At 37.9% G+C, this 19,183-nt stretch overlaps 1 protein-coding gene across 3 annotated transcripts in view; it reads left to right on the plus strand.

Annotated features, from left to right (window-relative positions):
- LOC138622825 (leucine-rich repeat-containing protein 4C-like) overlaps positions 1–19,183 on the plus strand; it is a 157,507-nt gene that overhangs the window by 22,809 nt on the left and 115,515 nt on the right. The gene's annotated exons all lie outside the window — the stretch shown is intronic.

Raw genomic sequence — 19,183 nt, forward strand, 5'->3', positions numbered from 1 at the left:
CTCAGCGAGTCTCCTGCTGCAATCAAATGTCATAAGCACCATTCCTCCTTTTTCACAGGCTTTCTAGCACACAATCCCGTTTATTGTAGTGCCGAACCAATTCCTCATTTATTGATTGGACAATTGATCAGTAATGAAGAACAACTTTCAAAATGTAATCATTATTTGACTCAGAGATGAATAAAAAAAAAAATGCATTTTCTGGTTTCAGTGTTTCAAATCCAGATCTATGCCATTTATATTTTGTCTTTGTAAATTCTGATGGTATTTTTCTTTTTCACAATTACTGACATTTTTTTTCACTAACCAATTAATCAAACACGTGATTAAAAAGATTAGTGAAAAACTTGTTGCAATGGATACTATTTAGCCATGCACATAACTGGAAAATTTAACTGGATTCCAAGATAGCGCCCCATTCATTGGTCATTGGACCTAAAGAGTTGCCGCTGTCTCATACAACATGCACACTAGAGTCCTTTTATGGTTGAGGTGAATGAGAGAAGAGACGTTTAAAACTTCCTCTGACTGAGATTATAGACTTCCTGTTGACTACACACATAAATTGGACTTTTCTGGACAGAATGAATCAAACTCTAATAACATAGCCAGTTCAGGGTGTTTGCGGTGTTTTACATCACCTTTGTTTTATAATTATTGTGTATGTAGTGGTCAGTGTGTGTTAGCCTGGTATAACCAGACCTAAATTCAGTGCATAAATAGATCTGGTAACGCTCTAATGGGGATTGTTTTGACTTGTTGCATCCTAAAGGGCGTGGACCCAAAGTTAATTTTGAAAATATTGGGGCAACCTTTAACCAATCAGCACAAATCAACATATGACGTATGTTGTACACTCACCAAGCTGTAAACAACAAAGACCGTAACCCACTGAAAGCAAAGTTCAGTCAGTAATGGATCACTGCTGACTTTGCAGACTCCAGTTTCAATTTCTTGATATTTGCTAGCGTTGTTAATGTTAACTGTTTGTATCTACCACTGCCACAATTGTCAGAACTACATTTACAAATGCTTGGCTTCAAACTTACACCCCCTGCGGGTCACTGATTGGTCCACTCTTCAGGTAACATTGAATGCGAATGAGCTTTCCTGACTATAATCAAACAGATAAACAGAGCCAGAATAAATATGTGACACATGCCCTTATAAAGCAAAATGTGTCATCTGTGCAAAACTTGCATTTGAGCTTATAAATACATATGAATATAGTAACACAATAACAAACACAAAAAATGTCCTGACATTCAACACTTAAATTGTGGATTTAAAGGTAATGTGAGTTTTTTATATTTAGATCACTGTTGGATCACTTATGGAACTACTGCTGGAGTTGCTATTTTGATGAGCACATAGCTGTCCAGTGTGTATTTTGTGCTGTAATTCAAATGTTTAATGCATTAAGCCACACTGGTCACTGTCAAACTGCCAGGAAATGTAGCAATGAACATGCAGGAGTTAGAAAAGATCAAATCTAGTTGCTGTTCATGTAGACATGGCTGTAAGTACATATTACATAATGTTTCAAAAATCAGCATTGCAGATATTTTTTGAGGAAGGAAATACATTCAGTGCATTTGTTAGGCCTAAAGGATGCTTACAATGGTAGTGGGTGAGACGGAGTGAAAGCAAACATAACTGAGTTTGTTTACAAGAGAGTTCCGCAGGGTACCCAAAAATGTAAAATACGTCATTATAATCAGTTGACTTGTTCATCTAATGTGCTGCTCGATTTTACACTATGTACATGATTGAACATGTATTCCTCAAGGTACTCTAAACTGTAAACAAAGCATTGAAGAAAAGAGTTTTCCAAAATGTAGGGAGGAGCTGACCTGTTTACAAAGGATGGCAGGATGGTTAACAGCAGTGTACTTCACTGCTCTGGATAAGTAAAAAATATTCCATAATTAGTCCACAACCATTATTATTGTCTTTTTTTATGATTGTGCTAATAGAGTACACACTTCTCCCTGAAGTTGGAGATGCTGCGTTTTACCATAGTCGTTCACTTATGATCTATTGTATGGGTAACATTAGCAGATGCACTGGACCTCATTTAAGGAAGATGACCTCAGCTCCCTTTGAAAGTGGGCCACTGTTCATCAGGCCTTACTGTGACCCTGTTGTGCTCTCTGAGCAACATCTATTTAGTCTAAATTGCTTCTCTTTGTTTCGCCATTTTCAGCCCATATCTGTAAAAAAGTAAACAATGCAGTATTGTAATGAGAAATGGCAAGCAGAGAGAAAGGGAAAGGATGAGACCTTAGAGACTGTAACCCCCTTGCTCCCTCTCTCTCTGTCTATTTCTGTGTGCTAGTGAGAACAAGTGGACTGCCAAAGGGAGAGAGGTACCAAAAATTGCTTCTGTTGAATGCACTTCTACGCCTTTATTGCTTCCTGTAATTGCTTCTCTGAGAGGTAACTGGTCTTCTCTTGTTCTTTTTTTTTTTTTCTTCTTTTTACTGTTGAGGGATTGTACCCTGCAAAACATGGAGTAAACCCCCACCTGAGTCATGAATCCACTTAAGAGTCAATGTTGAATGTGCACAAGATGATTTGAATCTGAATGGGTCCATGCAGTGTAGTCCTACCAAACTAGACTGCAATATTTAAATATTACTAAATAGACAGAAGTATATATTTTGTTCTTTTCAGAATCCATCATACTGGAAAGCGCATACATCAGAGTAGTTTTCAGTGCTACCCTAAACCCACCCCTGGTCTAATCTATTGCTACCATATTTTTAATTTTAAGTATAAAGCTTTAAGAATATTAGAGCACATTGTGTTAATATCATGAACTATGGACAGATATTTTCAAAGATGCATAAGATCATGCATGTAGACCCAATTTGTGCTATTTGTTGATATGTGCCTGTGTGGGTGTGCATGTGGTGGCTTCATGGAACAAAGCACTAACACTGAAGGTTAGAGGTTTAATCCCTAATGGGAGCAACAATGCTAATGATGTATGAACTCACTGCATGATTAATCTAATGGAACTTAAACACGAAAAGAGGGTATGCAATGGCATAATGTTAAATAGCTAATTTAAGGGGAAATAAGGGTAAGCCCCCAAGAATGGTTTTATCCTTGTCTCCAGGTGTTCAGTAAGAAGGTTTTGTAGAACACACTGATATCCAGGGATTAGAGATTACTGTCACTACAGTGGATTTCCTTTGGTTGGAATCCCAAGAAGCAGTAGAATGAATAAGGTTAGAGTAGATATGCTGTAAAAAAGGGTGGGTGCGGGGGTGGGAAAGTAATGTTCCGTCAGATAGTATGTATATGTATGTGTGTGTGTGTGTGTGTGTGTGTGTGTGTGTGTGTGTGTGTGTGTGTGTGTGTGTGTGTGTGTGTGTGTGTGTGTGTGTGTGTGTGTGTGTGTGTGTGTGTGTGTGTGTGTGTGTGTGTCAAGAGGCCAGAAAACAACTAAATATAGGTGCACACATGCTGATTTAATACTTTTTTGTATTTGTATCAAAATCACCAAGTCTCTCTGTGCAGATATTAAGTATAGTAGAGTATTGTATGTTTAGTGTATGTTTCAGCATATGTATAAAAGGCTGTTCGGAAAAATTAAAAGATAAAGTCACCTCAAATTGGAGCTGTACTCTCTCCTCTTGTTAACTCGAGCAAAATATTTCCACACTGTAAATAATGAAAGCCTTCTGGTAAAAGATGCTCAACAAGGCTGGACCGTGCATGAAACACAGGAGAGCTTTTCATTAGAAATGAGGGCTTGTTATTTCAAATGATAGGTGAAGAGGCAGCAGCAATGCAGCAAACCTGACTTCAGTGGTCAAGAGGGAGCTGAGCTGTAAGGCAAAGCTTTCTATTTACTGGTCAGTCTACATCCCTATGGTCATGGACTGTGGGTAATGACCAAAAGAATGCAATTGGTGAGCATCTCGGGATACCTCAGTAGGAGCGAGAGGAAGTTGTGGAGAACAGGGATGACTGGGCTTTGCTGCTTTCCCTATTGCCACCATGACACTAATTGGATTAAGCAATTAAGAAGATGAGATGAGCTTCCATTTGAAACAGATAGTGGTGGCATTCTACCAACTAAGCCCTGGGACACACTGCCTACTTGGCATGTCCATGGCAGTTGTGTAACGTCTTGGCTTTCCTTCTGCACCCATGTTATCAAGTTTGAGCAGTCAGACAGCCTGCGTGAGACGTGCGTAGCACAAGCGAGTCCTATGCTTCATCTCGAGAATTGACAAGATTTTTTTTCACGCCATATACACGGTTCCCAGCAAAAATAGACGGGAAAAAGATCTGCAATTACAAGTGCACCGCAGGTGCAGGGCAGTGTTTTCTAGTGTGCTCTTCCTCTGTCTCTTGTGTCTGTCAGTGTGTGCCTGTGTGTCTTGCTCTAAACAAGATAAACAAAAATCGAGTGCCTGCTTCTTGGTTTCAACCCTTCACTTGTCAAACCGCAAACATTTGTTGACTGATGGGCATAATCAAAGGGAAACTTTAAGATAAGACTGGCAGTCGCAGCGTTGCAGCAGACACACTGCGAGTGCGGACAGACATGCGAGCAAGCCGCGGCTGTGCAGCAAGGTAACCACCACACACGCGCCATGCAGGTAGTGTGTCAAGGTGCAAGCGTGTAACCTCAGTCACTCATGTGGCATTCAGACGACCAGTGATAAAACTTCAGTCAGTCACATGCCATTCGGTTTACCAGTCTGATAACTCGGTCACTCGCTCACTAACAGACATTCCGCTGTCATGATTCAACCCAACAGCACAATTAATATTACGACACGGCCATCGGAGCCTGATTGTTGTCATCGTGCACAGCTCTTCTGTCACCGGTATGCCAGCTGATATTTTCTACCACTGACATCCTGTCTTTTATTGTTTATTGTGTGTATTCTGTTGCACGCTGTTTTAACATTAAAGTAGACATCAATGTGAGCTCACAAATTAGTTCTCACAAATTAAAGACTTGATTATCACATGTACAGATAGCTACACATTAAGCAAGCTTTTTTTTATCTATATGCTTTAAGTGTCAATTGAGTTAGCTGTGTCACAGTAGAACATTTACATGGGAATTAATGAAACACCAGCATCAACCCTGCACCTTATTTGAGATCAATGGTATTTATATTGAATTTATGAATTAGTAATTTTGACCTTTAGTTACACTCATCTAATTTAACCACTTTTCAAGATTTATCCATTAACTGGAACACTTGGCATAAATTCTGTGTGAACTCTTCCTCCTTTGTAGATAAATTAATGGAAGTGCAGTTCGGTGTTTTTAAAGGCATTTATTTATTTATAGGATTTAGTAATATTTATTTAATAAATTCCCACAAAAGCAAACATTACTCTCCAAACCTGCACGTCTGTATCTACATTTAGTAAAGACAAAAAAAATTGTGAAATATTGTATGTATTTTAGTGTCAAGAGCATCTACCACAGGATTCATGTATTTATTCATGTTAGTCATGCTAACTGGCACTAGCTGGGCTACAGCCAAGTAGTTGCCACAGAAGATTCATATACAAAAAGTATTGGTTTTCTGGAAGAGGGCAGTTAGGGAAGTATTGCTAATATTTCAATATAGAAAAGATGCATTAATAACGCTGATACCATATTTGTAGAGAGACCACAAGGGTTCTCAGCCATGTTATTGATCAGCAATTCTACACATAGTATTGTCATGTGTTATCACCTATATACAGTATGATGCATACATGATGACTGTGTGCGTGTTTCACAAAATCCATTCAAACTATCTGAAATTATACATAACAAAACTGTAGTCGTGAGAATTAATTCACTATGAAGGCATCAACATGTGGAGGCTGGTGGAGAAACAGATAATTGATGACAATATAATGAAACTCAGTTGCAATAGTGGAAAAAAGTGTCTTCATGAGAGAACGTATTATTGTGCACAAGCACTGTACTTTATAAATTACAAATATTGCATTACATTTTAGTATACTACACTACTATGCTAAAAGGTTTTACCGAAATGGTAACCGTCAGTTAGTAGTCTGTGTTTTTAAGTGAAAGGCAGTGATTCTACTGTATGTTTTACAACTTGAATAATTCTGAATTGTTATTGTTTACACATATTTCCCCATAGTTTACTCAGGTGTCAATCAAGCCATTCACAAGTTGCCTGAAAATAGGGTAAATGTGTTGAAAGACCAAAGTAGCTTGAAAGGAAATTATTATCCCTCACTGTATTTGTTGGAGTTCCTTGCTGTTCCTGTAACCTAGTTTTTAGATTTAAAATGAAAAATGAGGCAATGTATAGATAGTGTTTGAGTATTTGTATTTTACTTACAGTAGCTTGTCTGTACAGTGACACACACACACACACACACACACACACACACACACACACACACACACACACACACACACACACACACACACACACACACACACACACACACACACACACACACACACACACACAAAATAAAAACAAATTCCAAATTCAAATTCACTGAATCCAGCACAACTCATGTCCTGACTATGACTTTTCCCATCTGTTGAACACACTAAAGTGTGAAGTTGTAATGGTATAAATTGGCCAAGTGGAAAGTACAAGTGTACCTTAGGATTAGCATTGTGTCAGGTGTGGTGCATTATTCCTGTGGTGGTTTTGATGATGAAATGCAGAATTTTTGTGCATGTGTGTATGTGTGCCCATGTAGAAACCCATGTTTATTTTTACTTGTGTTTTGTTGAGATTGCAAAGCCCAGAGTGGAAATGGCTGCACCCAAATAGTTTTCAGCAGGTGGTGTTTGCACAGTGAATACATTATGTCCCTGAGTTCTACTCCCCATTTCAATGCCTGGAAGAAACAATCTACCCAAGTCCTCTTCCTACATGCCCATCATTGTTGCTGTCACTCCTGCAGTTGCCTGTCACTTGCATTTTGTGTTTTAAAGCTGTTAATTTATTCTTTTTTTTTTTTTTTTTTTTTTTTTTTTTTGCCAGGCATGCTGCATTTAATTTGTGATGAAGGAACTAGAGCAGGAGACTAAAATGCTCCCATATTATGGTTACATAAAGCTGAACTTTTTTGTATAATATATGTATGACGATGAGATGCCTTCTGGCTTAGGCTTATCAGCAGTTTTGCAAAAAAGAAAAGAAAAAAGAAAACAGTTGTCTACTGTAAATTGCAATGTCTTAGATAACACAAGAAAAGTACGTATACATACTCTCATTTTCAGTTCACTTCTTTGCAGTTTCTATTGATTGTTTCTAGAGTGTGGTGATTTTTTTTTTCATTCGAAGTAGCCCATTCTGAAGTTATGTTATTAAAACATCACTACAAGAAATTACCCTTTATGTGGACTAATGTATCATGACAAAAAAAAAAAAGTAAACAGATACAACTAGAGTGGGAGGGTGGTATGACTAATTTGTTTATATTGATTGACTACAACTATATTATTAAGTAATGTATCATATGGCCCTACACCTTTTGATAGCCACTGAAGCATTTTGGTTGGTGCAACAAAAGTATTGAAGTTTGGTACCCACCTATAGATTTGGAGGTCCAAATTTGATTGGGACTTTTAAAAAATATATATTTTTAAATAGTTGATTTTTAAGGTTAACGCAAACTTCATGCATTAGCTGCTTAATTTGGACAGAAAAAATACTGGATAACATTTTGAGATGGAAATAATACTTTCATTTAAGTTACTGAAATGATTTATCTTTGTCAAAGTCAGACACGTCAATGGAGAAAGTATGTTAGCCTGTGAGGCAGAAATGGTTAAATTGGTGTAGAAATTTGTCAGCATGAACATAAAACATAAAGTTAAGTCAGACTGCGTCTGCATGTAACACATTGAATTTGTTCGTGGAATATAACCTTTTCTGTTGCTACAAAATTCAACCCGGCACCATCATGTTCTTGTACATACATTTGAAAACCCCACTGTGGAATCTTTCTTTAATTATGTTTCTTGGTGCATCGAAGTCACCAGCATAGATAAAATCATTCAGTTTTAACTTAGTTCAGTAAATCTTACATTAGAACACCTCATTTCACTTGTTTTAAAACACATTTTTGTGAGGCATTCAGGGAACTTCTGTTAATTGTAGCTACACAAAATAACCTGGGTTACACTCTCCCCCTCTAAACTGCATGAAAACTAAAGATTTGTAATGTAATGTGTGATGTATTATTTCAATTAAATTCTTTTATAAAACTGTTAAAAAGTGTTATTAAGGAGCCGTTATTAAAGTGAAGACATTTGTACTGAAAATCCACGTATAACAGTACAAAATCACCAAGAAACACAAAACGTTTCCTATTATTTACTCATATTTTCATTGGCATTGATTTTTGTTGAAAGAAACTCAAAACTATAGACTATTTATATAAATCCAGTAATTTAGTGGTTACTTTCAAGTCCAGCACCACCAGCAGTAACATGTCTTGACTGTTTAGTAAGGGAACAATTTCCCCACACACATATTAACAGTTTGTCACATCACAGCACACTTCAGACCCATTTTCTACTTGACGCAGTATGTTTGCAGTTTGTATAGTGGCATTGGGTAGACCTCTCAGCTCTGTGTACTGATGTGCACTAAAATAGTTGACAAATGGCTTTTGATGGAGGCAGCGAATGGCAGACTAGATTCCCCCGTTACTCCCTGCGGTGGCCAAGAGAGCATAGCATTAAGTGAGAGCTCTACATTGCTGCCTACAGACTGCAGTGCTGCAAACATTGTTTTTTTTGGCAGCTTTAATATGAGCAAGCACCAAATCTCTCCAAGATAGATCCCTTTATTCACTGAAATCATAGAGAGACTGAAAAATATTTAGTTGAGTGTAAAAGTATTTCTATTTTGGATTACTGGCTTAGGTCATTGTAATTAACGGCTTGTTCAACTTCTTTCTCTTTCTGTGATTCGTCATGGGGGAATATACTCAGACCTCTTGGAAGCCACTCTACCCTCCATATGAAGTGGTTTCTTCTGCTCGTCAGCAAGGACCAATGACTACAATAATGTTTCAGCTTGGAAAGTGAAAAAATTGTGCAGTCCACATTCCTGATGCAGTTCTGTTCCACCCCGGAGCTTTTAAACACCAATATATTGCTTCCTTCTACGTAAAGATTAGTACCTTTGAGGAATAATAGATTATGTGTTTTTGAATTAATTAAGTGCATCAGAGTTGGCAAGATATAGACTGATAGGTGTCAAGGGTGCTTGATTCTCACCCCAGAGACATCGCTTTGCGGTCTCCTATTTGTAGTTAGGATCATCCAGAATAAATACTTTGAGGTTTTGTTTACCTGTAACACACTGTGCTACAAGTCACTGTGGATGTTTTTTGTATTAAAGCAGACAATTATCTTTCACTGTAGCAAGAGCTGTGTGTACCAAAACATGAACACACACAAAAAAAATGCAGTAAAGCTGTATTCACTACAAGTAAATATGATACTGAAAGATATGTTATTTGGTGTGTATGTATTTGCGTACATTAATACATCAATACCTTATTATGTTAACACAAAACAAAATCCGGTGGCGAATATGTTATTTAGCTCTTAAAAAACGTTGCTGGTGATGCAATTTATATAAGACTTTTAGTCCAGGAGTCAGGGGAAAATACTGATCCTGGGTCAGAGAGAAATATGAACATGGAACGTATTCTCTTGCACCATTTCTACATCATGCAGTATACCATTTCCCTGTTCCAAAGCTCCAGTCAGTAAGCAGAAGGGAGACATTAAGTTAAAAGAAAGTACAAAAAATGAAAGATTCATTTCACTTTTGGCTTCCTTTTGGAGAGCTGTCGAGTACTCAGCAGATATTTGAGAAAGCGGGGAAAATTTGAGCAGTGGATGCAGAACAGATTGTCCTCATAGCACATGGCGGAGGGATAAACCGCAATTGGTCGGGGGATAAAAGCACAAAGCGTATGCTTTTTAAGACACCTGTACTTAGGTGGAACATGAGATGCACAGGCAGCGAACACAGAAGTAGTGTATTTAGCAAATTTGGTGAACCTGACTGAGACTGTGGAGGGATAATTGAAAAGGGGATTATGCTGTTGCACTGGTTTCTCCCACGTCTTTGCAGTACAGTTTTAGCTGACAAATTTAAAGCTGACCACAGGTTTAGATATCTATGAAGGAGAAAACTACAAGTTAAACATCAACACTATATAGGGTGTTTCTAAGACACTATTTTGGATGAAAAAATTGGATGAAAAATTCCTTCTAGCCTAAAACACTATGCGGTGTTGAAAATTCAGCTTAAGTTTCAACTCCTCATGACTGTTGACTGAACTTGAACTTTACCTGAGGCAGTGGTGGACAAGAGGAATTATTAAAATTTATTTAGAGGTATTGAAAGCTGAATTACTTTACACACTAACATTGTAAGAATAAGTGAGGTATATGGGTATATGCTTAATCATTTGTCTTTTTAGTGTGGATGGGGCCTTCTTCGTTGTTGGTAATGCCTTGAGTGTAGCAAAGCTATGATGCTTGATAAGTAAGTGTACAGTGCATCCGGAATCCTTGAGATGTTTCTACAACTTGATTGGAGTCCACCTGTGGTAAATTCAGTTGATTGGACATGATTTGGAAAGGCACACACCTGTCTATATAAGGTCCCACAGTTGACAGTGCATGTCAGAGCACAAACCAAGCCATGAAGTCCAAAGAATTGTCTGTAGTCCTCCGAGACAGGATTGTATCGAGGCACAGATCTGGGGAAGGGTACAGAAAAATGTCTGCAGCATTGAAGGTCCCAATGAGCACAGTGGCCTCCATCATCTGTAAATGGAAGAAGTTTGGAACCACCAGGACTCTTCCTAGAGTTGGCCGCCTGGCCAAACTGAGCGATCGGGGGAGAAGGGCCTTAGTCAGGGAGGTGACCAAGAACCCGATGGTCACTCTGACAGAGCTCCAACGTTGCTCTGTGAAGAAAGGAGAACCTTCCAGAAGGACAACCCTCTCTGCAGCACTCCACCAAGCAGCCCTGTATGGTAGAGTGGCCAGACGGAAGCCACTCCTCAGTAAAAGGCACATGACAGCCCACCTGGAGTTTACCAAAAGGCACCTGAAGGACTCTCAGACCATGAGAAACAAAATTCTCTGGTCTGATGAAACAAAGATTGAACTCTTTGGCCTGAATGCCAAGCGTCATGTTTGGAGGAAACCAGGCACCGCTCATCACCTGGCCAATACCATCTCTACGGTGAAGCATGGTGGTGGCAGCATCATGCTGTGGGGATGTTTTTCAGCGGCAGGAACTGGGAGACTAGTCAGGATGGAGGGAAAGATGAATGCAGCAATGTAAAGGGACATCCTTGATGAAAACCTGCTCCAGAGCGCTCTGGACCTCAGACTGGGGCGAAGGTTCATTTCTTCCAACAGGACAACCTCCCTGAGCACACAGCCAAGATAACAAAGGAGTGGATCGGGACAACTCTGTGAATGTCTTTGAGTGGCGCAGCCAGAGCCCAGACTTGAACCCGATTGAACATCTCTGGAGAGATCTGAAAATGGCTGTGCACCGACGCTCCCCATCCAACCTGATGGGGCTTGAGAGGTCCTGCAAAGAAGAATGGGAGAAACTGCCCAAAAATAGGTGTGCCAAGCTTATAGCATCATACTCAAAAAGACTTGAGGCTGTAATTGCTGCCAAAGGTGCTTCAACAAAGTGTTATATTTTTGTTCTTTATTTTTAATAGATTTGCAAAAATTTGAAACAAACTTTTTTCACTTTGTCATTATGGGGTATTTTGTGTAGAATTTTGAGGAAAAAATATGAATTTAATCCATTTTGAAATAAGGCTGTAACATAACAAAATGTGGAAAAAGTGAAGCGCTGTGAATACTTTCCGGATGCACTGTATATAGTAATTTACAATTCTCAGTGTCAGACATTTCACAAATATTTTGCTGTATGAACACAGTTATTATGGCACATTCCATCCCACTGTGGCCAAAGCTGTGCAATATCATTGCATTATCCACCAACACTAATGTTTATTCCTGCCACTCAAGTTCTTCTGCCCAACCCTACAAGCAACACATTCTCAAAGGTTGCTGCTTGACTCATGGTGCCTTCTGTCATCTCTATTTAGCAGTCTGTTTTGGTTCATGCAACATTGGTGGAAGTGTGCTAATAGAAAAGGAGGTAACATGAGGACGCCAATGGCAACATTATGCAAATGTACCAGCAAGAAACACCCAGCATGGGTTGGTGTTTCTGAGTGAAAACAATGATAAATTGGATGCATGTTGATTTACAGTGTGTTTTCATTTAAGTGGTGCGAGTGCTTTCTTGCTCTCTTGTTAGTTTTGTTAATATTATAACAAAATTCACACATAAAAACACTTTAACAGCCATTTGTCAACGTCTGAGTATACTGTATGTGTATGTGACTACATGGGACTTTGCAGTGCAAGCGGGCCCACATAATGTTTTATTTTAGGAGTATTTGACAACTGCTCATATTAAATGTTAGATCACAAGCAAACTCTTTTTTAGAAGTACATGTTTCTGATCTAACACCACTGACAAATATTCCTTTTACAAAATACAATATGAATTGCAGTAGAATGAGTAAATTATATGACAAAAGATTTACAGAATTCTTCTCTGATGCATGTTGTGTTAAAAGGAGTGTCACATTATATAGTGGCATAAATTCCACTAAAATAGACATTCAAAGAAAGAAGGAGCTTCCAAACTGTGGTCAATATAAAGCTTAAAGCCACTTGGGTCCTGGTGAATGAAAAAGAAAAAGAAATTGCCCCCATGCTTCTCCGTATCCTTGAATGGTGTTTCGATATGTTGTGACATAAAGGTCATAAAGCATTATCATGATGCCTCAAGTGGTGTTTCACTCAAGTGAGACAACCAACACCGCACAAACCCACTCTATGAATATGTTTATAAAATCCACTTTTTCTTAAGTCAATGTATTTCATACTCTCCTGACTCAGAAAGAAATGCTGATATTGTCATTATTAATGTCAGTTTTATGCTGCTCTCTTTTCCTTACTCATTCTGGTCTGTCGACTTAGCACTTATGTAATTATACTAATGGTGACTGACACAGGTGTAACACATGAGCAGTCTAAGATGAGCCATTGCTCACTGCTCGTGATTGCCAAATAATGTGTCATTGCAGGCTCTCGTCTTGTCTCACTCTTTGTCCCCAAATGTTTCTATAATTATCATAATTATAGTTATATAATGAGTATTCTTTATGCCCAGAGTGTTTTAAAAACACTACACCAGTGTATCCAAACACGCCTCCACAGCTTCAATTCATGATTCTAATTATACAGTAGCTCTTTTACATTGCTTACCTTTAACATCCCTCTCTATCTCAAACCGTTCCACCCATGTTTTTGCTTAATATTGTATAAAGGCAGAAGCACATTTCTAAATCATTGCATAAAGCAAGGATTCTACAACCTAATTATGAATCATAAATCCAAAGTGTGTAGGGTAACATGAAGTGACTATATCTAATGAAAATGAAGAGTATATTTTTCTGAACACAAAATTAGATAGATAGATAGATAGATAGATAGATAGATAGATAGATAGATAGATAGATAGATAGATAGATAGATAGATAGATAGATAGATAGATAGATAGATAGATAGATAGATAGATAGATAGATAGATAGATAGATAGATAGATAGATAGATAGATAGATAGATAGATAGATAGATAGATAGATAGATAGATAGATAGATAGATAGATAGATAGATAGATAGATAGATAGATAGTTAGATAGATAGATACTTTATTAATCCCTTAGAGGGACATTTTTACATTCAGAGGAATTAATGCCTTGTGCATGGGATGTTTTTATTTTCATGTGATTGCAAAGTGGGAAGTCACTCAATATTTTAATTAAAATACTGATATTTAATTCCAAGTATCAAAGGAATTGTCAAAGTGAGCTTGCTTCCAAATGCTTCCCCAAACCATGTTCATCATATTTCTTTTAAGAGGAAGTTCATGCCAAAAGTGACATTTTAACAGCAGGGTTGTTTTGTTTTTGTTTTTCTTAGATTCAGGAGTGAAATAACTACACATCCTCCATTTTACAAAAGCATAGTCCCTTTGCAAACACCTGGAAATTAAGTGAGTCATCACCACAACTAAATCTAACATCCCGGTGATCTTATTCTGAGCACGTCCTTTACAGATCAGGTTGTATTTTCAAGAACGTCCAGCTTGTGCATTGCAGTGACACTGGGCCTCGGGAGATTCACCAGAGGCAGACTGCACACAATACCTCAGTGAGGCAAAGCAAAGCAGTGAGAGCCATGCAATGCAATGACTTTCATTTGCATTGACATACGACTGTGGCTTTGTTTGCCAACCCTGCTCTGTGAATTGCGATAAGCGCACATAGCTAAAAACAGCAGGATTAGATGTGCCTCTCTTCCACACGGATAGAAGGCTTCTCACCTGTTTCTATATTTGCTTGTTTATGCATCTTTGTCTTAGAAACATTGTAAGACAAAGAACAAAGAGCAGGGGAGAGCAAATTGCTGTGCGAAATATTTCATATACCACACAAAAGCTTATAGCAGCATATGTAATACCATTTGTCCTCGAAAGGCATTCTGTCACACATTTAGTATTTTTCCAAAAGTTGTTAGAGCCTTAGTCCATTATTTTAAAAAATAAGACAAAAAACCACAAGCTGGGACATTTCACCCCTGACTGTGAATGTCATTGAAATAAGTTATAACTCTACAATAATGTTATACAATTCTCCATGAGCTATATTGTGTGCCGTTTATATTGAGAGAGGGCCCTTTTACTTAGAGTGTGTGCCTATGAATCCAATCAAAGGGAATAATTTTTCGGTATTAAGTAACTTTTTTTTTCTTTTAATACCCACGTTTGGAGTTTTGATTGCATATTCAGGCACAAAGTAAGGGCTCAGAAAAATCACAAATGCATGAAGAATTTTACCCTTATAAATCCTTTTATATACCTGCATTCATTCTTCACATAAAGAAAGAAATAAACACCAGGTGCTCAGAGAAACCCAAAGGGTGAGTTCTCACGAATAAAATCGTTGTATTTGTGTGGTCCTATCACAATGATGAAAATACATGGATTTTCATTTCTGTATGGTGGTTCCATTTCTGTCAAAAATATAGCAATATGCACACTGTTCATGTTAGTTGAACATATGAAAAAACATGTTCAATGCCCATTCAACTTTGAACTTAACCGCTGTCATGTCAATGCGCCTCTTGTTGTTGGTCCAACTTTATTGTTGTTTTGTAACTTGTTCAGTTAGTGTAGACATAGTGCATATCAACATAGTTTTGGCATGAATGTATCCCCATATTCCACATTACAGAGACAGTTTATAGAATTTACATTGGCAAGTACAGTAAGCCTTTAAGTTTTAATGCAAGTATTTTATCTCCCTTTATGGAGCTCAGAGGTAGCCTGGCTCCACTCGCCAATTGGTGACAGTTTCAGCCCTCGCTGTGATTATAGTCCTGAAACCCTGTCTGCTTTAAGATTTGCTTGGCCACTCTAAAGGGAGCACCAATCAGCGACCAGTGAAAGCGACTAAGTACGATGACAATGAATTCAAGCGTTTGTTTCAAAATATTGTTCCAACAATGATGGTGATTGAAGAGATAAATGAAGCAATATTAACAGTTGCAGTAATTCTGGCAAATATTGAGCAATTGAAACTGGAGTAAGAAGGCGCTGCACATAGCACGCATTGGTGTCGGCTCTCTCTGGTTTGTATCTTAGTGAGTTCCAGCGCACAACATACGTCACATGATGGTCAACGCTGATTCGCAAAATACTGCTCCAGTAGTTTCAAAATTAAGATCCACATCCACTAGGACGCAACACAAAACAACCAATGGAGCATGGCCAGGCCTATATATTCACATAATGAATTTGGGTCCAGCAAGCTCTGAAGGGGTTTTGATTTATATTTTGTTGGGGGATAACAAATTCAGCCATAAATACCTACGGTCGTTGTGTAGCATTACATTTTTTCATCCATTTATCACTACAACTAGTTACCATTGTCAAATATATCTCCAATTTGTGAAAGTTTCTTCAAGTAGTTCCTGAAGCTCTGGTTCACCTCTGACATTAACGAACACACATATCTGAATATAAGACAAACATATTAAACATCATCTTGCCATGTTGGTCATATTTCTTACCTGTCTCTCAAACTAACATCATATCAACTTGTGATTGTTCATCATGAAAAACGGTCAACTTTATTTTCACATTTCATGAGGTTATCAATATAAATATTCGTTGGTAAACTTAAAAAGAAGCAGCATGATTTGATTTAGTATATTACTCCTTTTTCTATCAAACTAACAGTTTTATATTATTCCACTCTTTATAACTTTTGAATCAAATAAATTTGTTCAAATTTAACATCCTTACTTTGAGACCAAGAAAAATGTGACAGTGAAAATACTTGTGTTCATCACACTCAGTTATTAACCCATATGCTGCCTTGCCATTTATCCTTTTCAATTACTTAACTTTTCTATTTTTCTTCAACCTGTTATTATTCACATTTGTGTCACCAATAATTTTTTCTCCACTTTTCTCTTTTTCATCAGTTTCATCAGTCCATTTTATTCAGATATCGTATTACCCCCCACCTCACACACACACACACACACACACACACACACACACACACACACACACACACACACACACACACACACACACACACACACACACACACACACACACACACACACACACACACACACACACAAAAGGTGAACAAAAACAGCGAGCAAATATAATAACTGTATTTACTTTTCATCAAGAAAACAAATTCAGATTTTCTTTTGAGGTTCTACCTTCAAAGAAAGAAGGAAACACTACTGTCAAACATATTTCTTTATTATCTTTCTCTCTGTTTACATTACATTAGTTAGAAAAAAGATGTTGACATCGAAACAGCAGTGCTTTAAAAGGCGACTACAACGTACTTCATAATGAAAATTTGAAGAGGAATTAGGGTTGCAGACGGTGCAGGATGTTTATGTCTTTGTGGTTCTGTCAAAATCTGCTTTGTGCTGCCATGTACGCAAATGCTAGAAACTTTAGACAATGGATTTCAACTAACATACAGGATATGTCTTTTTACTCACAACCCTGTTTTCAAAAAAGTTGAGACGCTATCTAGTATGTAAATAACATTTTTTTTTAAAGATTCATAGAATCTGGAGAAATCTATGTATGCAAGGAACAAAGCCGAAAAACAATATTGCAAAGATGAAACTATATATAAACATGATCCAGAAATGCAGCCACCTCTCTGGGCCAAAGCTCATTCAAGATTGACTGAGATGGAGTGGAAAACTGTCCTGTGGCCTGACAAATCAAAATTTGAAATTCTTTTTGGAAATCATGGATGGCGCATCCTCTGTGTTAAAGTGGAGAGGGACTACCCAGCTTGTTACCAGCGCACATTCTGCAAGTATTACAACACTATGGCTTCGAGTTATGTTAGGGGGCTGCTGTCTATTCTGCTATACACTGAGTAAAAAGCATGGAAACACCTGCCTGCTACTCTATCACAAAGTTAATTCATGGACAAACATTTAGACTCATATTGAAAGGGAAATCTACACTTTCACCAACCAGCAATTCACTTTGCTTAAATATCTTTTGACTGTAAAAAGAACCCACTTCACCAGAAGGACATTCTTTCCACTATAAGAGTATGAAAACAATATATAGCTGAAATAATTCAGCAGAACTGTAGAGGAACAGAGAACATTATTCTTATTTTTTATCAATATTATTTTGGCTCAAGATACACCATGGTTGGATGTCATAATTACTGGAATTGAAATAGCATTATTGGAATTTATTCTGTCAAATGAAATATAATAATAAAAAATGTCCTCCCCCTTCTCTTTCTTTTGGACCAAGTTACTGTAAAAGGTTTCTGTGTCTAATACTACAACTTATCAGTCAGTGTCTGACCAGAGCTAACATATCAACACCACTAACTGATGACTGATTGTCAGTCATTTGGAATATCTGATATTGGTCCGCAAAACGCTGCTTGCAAATCAGACTGAACCATAGACATGTAAGGATGTAAGCAGGTGGTGTATAACTTATAGACAATCTATGTGGATAACCTTGGTGACAGGATTGCCTGGGGATGGGGAGGATCAGGGAATCCCCGTGTGTGTGTTAGCAACAACATGTCCTGAGATTGACTGCAACACGATTACACAAGCTCCACAACTGCCATTCCCTCAGTTAAGCCTGATGTTGCAACCTGGGCTGGCGGGTCACAGGGAAACTCAAGTTATCTAAGCTAACAACAAGCTTCAAAATGTCTCTGGAAGCTAAAGAGACATAAGACACAAGTTAATGGTGAAAGCTTCCAATTCCAGGGGAAATGGACTGAGAGCTATTTGTTTGCTTCGCAGCAAACCAATCTACTGGCTGCTGTCTGGAATTTATTATAATACAATTAAAGTAAATAATCCATAGAGTAACAACATCATTGTATAGGAGTAGTAGGCATTAATTGAAAAAGTGTTCTATGTGATCCACAAGCCCCCAGTGATTGTTCTATTTGGCACACTTACTGTTGAGGTTGAATAGCCCAGTGTTTAATAACCCAGTGTCAAGGATAGATGTTTACAGTGTACAGCGCGAAAATGTAATTTTTAAAGTGTAAAGGAAGAAAATACTAAAGTTCCATTTCATAACAAATACTGAGGGTAGCCATTTATACAGAATGTAAACTTCAAAAGGCACTTCAAATTATTAAGTAACTGACTGCAATGTAAGTCATCACTCGAGGCAGAAAATAAGGTGCAATGTCTGGTCACATTCAGTTTCAGAAAGATCACTCCTGTTATCTGTGTTAGCAATCTCCACTCATTTGTCAAAAGCAGCAGCAGCTTTTTCTTGCTTGAAAAAAAATGATGCATGATAAATTGTCTGGGTAATGCACAAAAATAAATAAACACATCACAACCTTTTCCCTCCATGAGGCCAATTCAATTACAGGCAGACTTGACTGGAGCTGAATGCAGTTCTTACCTCTGTCTGGAGGTCGAGTCTGTGGGGAGTTGACCTCATTTTGGTTGGTACCC

Source organism: Brachyistius frenatus, unplaced genomic scaffold (genome assembly GCF_029030835.1).
Source record: "Brachyistius frenatus isolate BFR_SWC_R1_liver_20210118 unplaced genomic scaffold, ASM2903083v1 Contig_39, whole genome shotgun sequence".
In the NCBI taxonomy this organism is placed as follows: Eukaryota; Metazoa; Chordata; class Actinopteri; family Embiotocidae; genus Brachyistius; species Brachyistius frenatus.